Source organism: Athene noctua, unplaced genomic scaffold (genome assembly GCF_965140245.1).
Source record: "Athene noctua unplaced genomic scaffold, bAthNoc1.hap1.1 HAP1_HAP1_scaffold_154, whole genome shotgun sequence".
Lineage (NCBI taxonomy): Eukaryota > Metazoa > Chordata > Aves > Strigiformes > Strigidae > Athene > Athene noctua.
In genome coordinates, this window is record NW_027437626.1 from 192,501 (window position 1) to 200,000 (window position 7,500).

Consider the following 7,500-nt stretch of genomic DNA (forward strand, 5'->3'; position numbering starts at 1 on the left):
TCCTTCCCGCGACGCCGCGGACCAGGAAGCCGGGACCGCTGAGCAGCTTTTCTCTCGCTGGCGCGACACGGCGGCGGCACCGCGCTCACCCCCCCCCGCCGGCTGAGACGGCGCTGGAGGGAGGGGACACACGCGCGGGCGCCGGGGCGCCTCGCTCCGCGCGGCTTCGGGCCGGCCGGGGCTGACCCGCCCCCGAGGCCGGCCCGGGCTGCGGATCGCGGGCGATCGCAGCCGGCAGGCACGCGCCCACCACCCAACGGAAGGGAAGGGGCGGGGGGGGAGACGACCGAGCGCTCGCTCTTCCCCCCCCCTCCCCACTGCCGCGGGAGCACCGGACGTGCTAGAGGAGACAGCGACCCGCCGAGGCGGGCGCGACCCCGCGGACCGAGGCCCCTGCCGGGGCGGCTCGCTCTGCAGCAGGCGGAAGGGCGGCACGGAGAGCCCTACACGGCGGCGGCGCCAGCGCCGGAGGGGGACGCCCCCCTGCCGCCCGCGGCACGCCTCCAGGCCCGCCCGGGCAGACGCGGCCCGGACACGCTTTTCTTCCCTCGCTTTGGCCCGGTTTCTTTCGCGGCTCGACCGCCCTCGCCGCCCAGCGCTGCTTGCGGCCGGCACCCACGGGCACCCGGACCGAGGTCGGCACCGGCGCCTCGGCGTGGTTTAGGACACCTGGTGGCTCGCGGGGCCACGCGGCTGTCACACAGCCTGGTTCGGTAAGGAAGGCCCAGGAAACCCCCCCCCCGCGCCGAGCGGCAGCAGGACAGGGTGAGGTGACACGGGGGAGGCACGCGCCTCGCCGCCGTCGCCACGGCCCCCTTCTCGCTCGGGGGGGGGAAGAGACTAGGACGATACCTCGCTCACAGCGGGGAAGCGAATTGGAAAGGAGACCGCCCTGCCTGAACACCGGACGCCACCGCGGCTCCCTATTACGGGGAGTACAGCAGAGCCGGCCCGCCGGGGGCCCTTTCCGACGCGACCCCAAGTGCCTCATCGATCAGCGAAGGCCACAACGGCCACGGGTCCTGGGACAGCGACAGCCACCGCGCGCCTGCCCTCGGCCACCCGCAAGCGGGCGGGCGGACGACGCGGGGCTCTGCGTGCGAGCGAGCAGGGGCGACATCCGTGACAGGTGCTCCGGCGGCTTCAACACCGGCAGAGCCGGCTCGCCGCGAAGCCTGTCCGACGTGCCCGAGGCCAGCCTCAGTAGGCTACGCCTCCGTACCGGTACCAGTCGAGGGGGTGGGGGACCGGGTGCGCGGGATGTGCCCCGCCACCGCCGCCACCCACCCGCCACGCACAAGGATTCCCTTCAGCCGACTCGGCTGGACCGGGGTAAAGCCGCGACAGGCTCGACTCCGCCGGTCTTCCAGCGTTCAAGTGCCGGCGGCCGCCGCCGGCCACCGGCCTTTGCCCAACAAACGCAGGGAACAGGTTACCCCGGAGGGAAAAAGCCAGGTGTGGAACAGCTCAGGCGGGGGGCCGGGGGAAAGCCGCTGAAGGCTCAGGACACCCCGCCGGCCATCTGCATCCGGCTGCCGGACACCACCACCGGCCAAAAACAAAAAAACGTGCTGTACCCGCATCGCGGGCTCCGGCTTAGGGCCAGAGAGCAAAGGAACCGAGGCGCCGACCAACCTCGCTCACAGCACCGTGCAGACCTCCCCTTCACTGAGCCCGGCTGGTACAAACCAGGGACGCCAGGAGCAGACCGGACACCGCAGGCCGCCCCACGTATGGCATCTGCACCAGGAAAAAAAGAAAGCGGAAAAGAGGACCGAGGCGCCGCCGCCTCGCCTTACCATCATCCGGCTTCTCAGGGGACCAGAGTGGTGGGGGGGGGGTAGCCGCTGAAGGCTCGAGACACCCCACCACGGCCATCTGCACCCGGCTGCCAGCCAACACCGGCGGCCAAAAACGTACCGTGCTGTGCCCATGTCACGGGCTCCGGCTTAGGGCCGAGAGAGCAAAGGACCCGAGGAGTCGACTAGCCTTCGCTCACAGCACCGTGCAGACCTCCCTTCACCGAGCCCGGCCGGTAGAAACCAGGGACGCCGAGAGCCGGCCGGACACCACAGGCCGCCCCGCACGTATGGCATACGATACCGGCAACGAAAGGAGTAAACCAAGAACCAGGGAGGCGCCGCCGCCTCTCGCCTTACCATCGTCGGGCTCTCGGGGGGCCGGGGGGGGGGGGGCCACCCACCGGTGGCTCGAGACACACCCCCCCCGGGCCGTCTGCATCCAAGCTGCCGGCCACCGCGACCAGCCAAAACCGTGGCGTGCCCATGCCACGGGCTCCGGCTTAAGGCCGGCAAACAAAGGGAGCAGGTGCCGCCGCCGCCACCTCTCCTCCCATCCCCAAGGCCCCCTCAAGGAGCTGGGCAACAGCCCCCGACGGGCTGGAACCGTACGGAGCACCGCTGTGTCAACACACATACCGGCGCTCCCCCCCTCCGCCATCATCGGGCTCTCGGGGGACCGGGGGGGGGACGGGGGTAACCACCCACGGTAGTCTCACAGCTCGGCTCCCCCCCCCCAGTATCCAGCGTTCAAGTGCCGCCAGCCGCCTCCGGCCACCGGTCTTCGGCCTCTCCCGTGCACCTCTGCCCGTCCTTTTCTCACCACTCGGCAGCGACCGCCCCAACGCCGCCCGGCTTCGTGCCGTTCGGCATCTCTCTGGGTGCTCTCGGTTCCGTGCACGCTCGCCTGACAGAGCACCGGCTTGAGAACCGTGCCCAATTCCCCGGGGGAAACCACCGTCTGCGGCCGCCCAGCATTCCACTTGGCCGGCTAAGCCGCGTGCCCTCGCTCGGTGGCGCTTGTCTGGAGCAGAGACGCCTCGTGCCCCTATATAAGGAGAATATGGGTCCGCGCCGGAAAGGGGCGCTTAAAGGCAGTGTCTGCCTGCCAGCGGGGGAGGCGCTGCAGAGACGCCGCCTCTTACGATGACCTAACTGGAGGCAGCGCGAAACAGCGACCCCTTGGAGGAACTGCCGGAGCCAACAGGTCTGCCCGCGCTCTTAAGTCCCGACGGAGCCGGGTAGACCTGGCAGCCCTTTCTACGGACGCTGAGCCGGCCGCCGGCAACGTGGAGCCGGGTACACCTAGCGGCCACCGCCGGTCGCCTCGGAGGTGGGTAGACCTGACGGCCGCCTCACGCCCCGGAGGCGGATAGACCTGACGGCCGCCACACGCCGCGGAGGCGGGTAGACCTGACGGCCGCCTCACGCCGCGGAAGCGGGTAGACCTGACGGCCGCCACACGCCCCGGAGGCGGGTAGACCTGACGGCCGCCACACGCCCCGGAGGCGGGTAGACCTGACGGCCGCCTCACGCCGCGGAAGCGGGTAGACCTGACGGCCGCCACACGCCCCGGAGGCGGGTAGACCTGACGGCCGCGTCGCGCCCCGGAGGCGGGTAGACCTGACGGCCGCCTCACGCCCCGGAGGCGGGTAGACCTGACGGCCGCCTCACGCCCCGGAGGCGGGTAGACCTGACGGCCGCCACACGCCCCGGAGGCGGGTAGACCTGACGGCCGCCACACGCCCCGGAGGCGGGTAGACCTGACGGCCGCGTCGCGCCCCGGAGGCGGGTAGACCTGACGGCCGCTTCACGCCCCGGAGGCGGGTAGACCTGACGGCCGCCACACGCCCCGGAGGCGGGTAGACCTGACGGCCGCCTCACGCCCCGGAGGCGGGTAGACCTGACGGCCGCCTCACGCCCCGGAGGCGGGTAGACCTGACGGCCGCCTCACGCCGCGGAGGCGGCTAGACCTGACGGCCGCCTCACGCCCCGGAGGCGGGTAGACCTGACGGCCGCCTCACGCCCCGGAGGCGGGTAGACCTGACGGCCGCCTCACGCCCCGGAGGCGGGTAGACCTGACGGCCGCCACACGCCGCGGAGGCGGGTAGACCTGACGGCCGCCTCACGCCGCGGAGGCGGGTAGACCTGTCGGCCGCTTCACGCCCCGGAGGCGGGTAGACCTGGCGGCCGCGTCGTGCGAGACATTTTTGTTTCGATAGATGCCAATGAAATCCGAAAAAAAATAAATGAAAAGGGAAATTTTTTTTCTTAACGCACCCCCGCACCCCCGCGCCCCGCCGCGCTCTCATGTGCACGCAGCACCAGCCCCCCCACCCCCCCGCCCCGACCCGTTGGCTGCCATGCAGTCGCTGGCATCATTCGCTGCCCGCCCCCTCGGCCGCCAGTCAGCCCCTCTGCGCCGCGCCACTCCGCGCCGCACGGCGCCGCCCGCCACTCCCCCCCCCCGCTTCCCGCGGCTGCCAGGGGACCCGGCAGAAGCGGCGACGTTCCCCGCACCTCACCCCCAACGGAGACGCCCGTCTCGCTGGAGCGAGTTCGCATCGGGAACCGGGCGCTTTTCGCCGGGTCGGGGTCCCGGCGCTGCCGGGCGGTCCTCGGCTTCAGCTGTTGGTTTCGCAGCGTGGGTTTAGCTTTAGTCTCGGGGGAGGGGGGGTGTGGGGGGGGGTGCATGTGTGTGTTTTTATTTTGTTTCTTTCCCCCCGCCTTTCGCTGTGCCGCAGAGGCGTGGGCACCGGGCGCCCTTCACCGGGTCCGGGTCCGGGTCCGGGTCCGGGTCCGGGTCCGGGTCCGGGTCCGGGTCCCGGCGTTGCCAGGCGCTCGCTGGCATTCGCGTTTAGGTTTTTTTCGACGGGGTTGGGGTGGGGGGGTGGGAAGGGGGCTCCCGGGCTTTATGTGTGGGAATGGGGGGTGTGGGGGTGTGTGCGCGTGTGTGTGTGTGTGTTGTGTGTGTGTTGTTCGGATTGTTGTTTTGTTGTTTGTTCCCCCCCCCCCCCCCCCCCCCCCCCCGCCGCGACACACACGCGCTCGGACACACACGCAGAGACACAGAGAGAGAGAGAGAGAGAGAGCGCGCGCGCGAGAGAGAGACACAGGCGCGCGCACACACACACACACACACGCACACACAGACACAGACACACGCACGCGCACACACACAGACACCCCCAGCCCCCCACCCCCCCCAGCCCCCCGACCCCCACCGTCGCCCGCGCGCCCGAAGAGCCGTTGGTCCCCGCCCCACCGCTGCAACTCCGGAGCTGCAGGGCGGTGGGTGCGGCCGCCAACCGACCGCAGCCTCCTCGGCGCCGCGGAGCACTACGGCTGGGGGGTGGGGGATCGGGGGCGGTTTCTGTTACACCACCACCACCACCACCACCACCCGCCCTCGCTGCTCTCCCTCCCACCCCTTCGGCGTTCGTTTGGCTTTCAACCCGCGGCGGGAACGGAGCAGGCGGGCAGGAGGGCGGGCGGCCGAGCGACCGACTGAGGAAGGCGGGGAGCCGGGCCGCGGGCACGGCGCGGCAGGGACTCGGCAGCTGCGGGGGCTCAGCGTCCAAAACACGCGCCACCCATCATCGCCGCCGCCGGCGGGAGGCCCCTCCGGGCCCCCCGGCACGGAGGCGGCGGCGGCGACGCCGCTGGGTCCTAAGGTCTCCCGCCTTCCTTCCCTGGAGCGGCCAATGTACTGCTGCTGGTGGAAAGCGGGCCGGAGGTAGGGGGCGGCCGGTCTCCTCGCGAACCCCGGGGGTGGCAGGGGGCGGCCGGTGTCACGGTGGACCTGGTGGCGGGAGGGGTGGGGGTTGGGGGGGGGTCGGCAGGGGGGTCGACAGAGCTCGTTGCGGCGGTGGGGGGGCGGGGGGGGGGGGTGGGTGGTGGGGGGGTGGTGTTGGTGGGGAGCGGTTTCTGTTGTTACACACACACCCCCGCCCCGTCGCTGCTCTCCCTCCCACCCCTTCGGCGTTCGTTTGGCTTTCAACCCGCGGCGGGAACGGAGCAGGCGGGCAGGAGGGCGGGCGGCCGAGCGACCGACTGAGGAAGGCGGGGAGCCGGGCCGCGGGCACGGCGCGGCAGGGACTCGGCAGCTGCGGGGGCTCAGCGTCCAAAACACGCGCCACCCATCATCGCCGCCGCCGGCGGGAGGCCCCTCCGGGCCCCCCGGCACGGAGGCGGCGGCGGCGACGCCGCTGGGTCCTAAGGTCTCCCGCCTTCCTTCCCTGGAGCGGCCAATGTGCTGCTGCTGGTGGAAAGCGGGCCGGAGGTAGGGGGCGGCCGGTCTCCTCGCGAACCCTGGGGGTGGCGGGGGCGGGGGGTGGGGGGGTGGGATGGGGCGGGGGGTGGCGGGGGGGGTGGGTGGGCTGGGGGGTGGGGGGGGCGGCCGGTGTCACGGTGAACCTGGTGGCGGGAGGGTTGGGGGGGGGGGGGGGGGGGGGCGGGCTCGTCGCGGGCCAAGCGGCGGTGTTGGGGGGGCGCCGCCGGTCTCACGGAGAAGCACGTGGCGGGTGGGGCGGCTTTGGCGGGATGGGGGGGCGGCCGTATACGCGTGCGCGCGCGGGCAGCCCCAGGCAGACGGCTTCGGGCCGGGCAGCTTGTGGGGGTGCGGGGCAGGCGGGCGCACGTGCGTGGGCAGAGCGTGAGCTCCTGAACCGTTTCTGAATCGATGCCCTAGCGCTGGTCAGGCTTCCGCTTGACCTCTCCGTTCGTGATTCTCGTCGCGTGTTTTCAGGTCCGCGTTCGATCCCGTCTCAGCCGAACTCTTCCCTGCCGGTTCCGACCCTCGCGTCCGTACGCTAGCCGGCAGCTGCGCTGGCCCCGTCGCCTCCCCAGTTGAAGGTGAGATCACGAGGGGCGCTGCATAAGCCAGGCCTCGCCTCGCCGCCGGCCTGCCTACCGGCTCGAAAGCTGCAGGAGACCCCCTCGCGTGAGAGCCCACCAGCCACGGCCCGGCCCAGGCCCATCACGTCCTAGTCCAGGCGTGACTTCGCCGCGAGAGGCTCAGGCCACGGCCTGCTCCCTGCCTTGGAGCTACGCGGGTGCCCGTGTCATCCCGAGCCGCCGCCTGCTTCAAGCCAGGGCCCGCTCGGGCACGGCGTGACGTCACAGGCAGCTCGGGAGCCCGGGCCCGGAAGCGCCCTGTTACCCCTCCTCGGCTACTTGTGACGTCACAAGGGGCAGGCGGCGGGGAGCGCGGGGGCTGCCGGGAGGGGGTGGCGGGAATGCCGGCCAGAGACCCGGCCGTGCTGGGACCCCACGCGGACGCAGACACCGGTCGATGCCAGCGGTCGCACGGCGGCCAGCGGGTCCGGGCAGGGCAGCGGCGTGAGCACCGCAGGGGGAGGCGGCTGTAGAAAAAAAAAAAACAACTAATTTTTCCTTTTCATCTCTCTTTTCCCGTTTCTGTGGTGGCTGCGATCGCAACCCAGAAAAGACGACGACGGCACGGGGCGGGAGGTTGCAGCTTCATGCCTTGTATTACAGGCGCTGCAATCTCGGACGAGCGGAGGGTAAAAAACCGAAATGACACGCTCCTCTCACCCCCACCGCCGCCAACCGGCAGCCCTGCACCTCGCCGAGAGAAGCACGTACGCTTAAATCTGGGGAGCCCGCATCCACCCCGCCAGTACGACGTGGGTACCAGGCCGGTTGCGGGCCGGCAGGTCTACCCGGCCGGCCGGCCGGG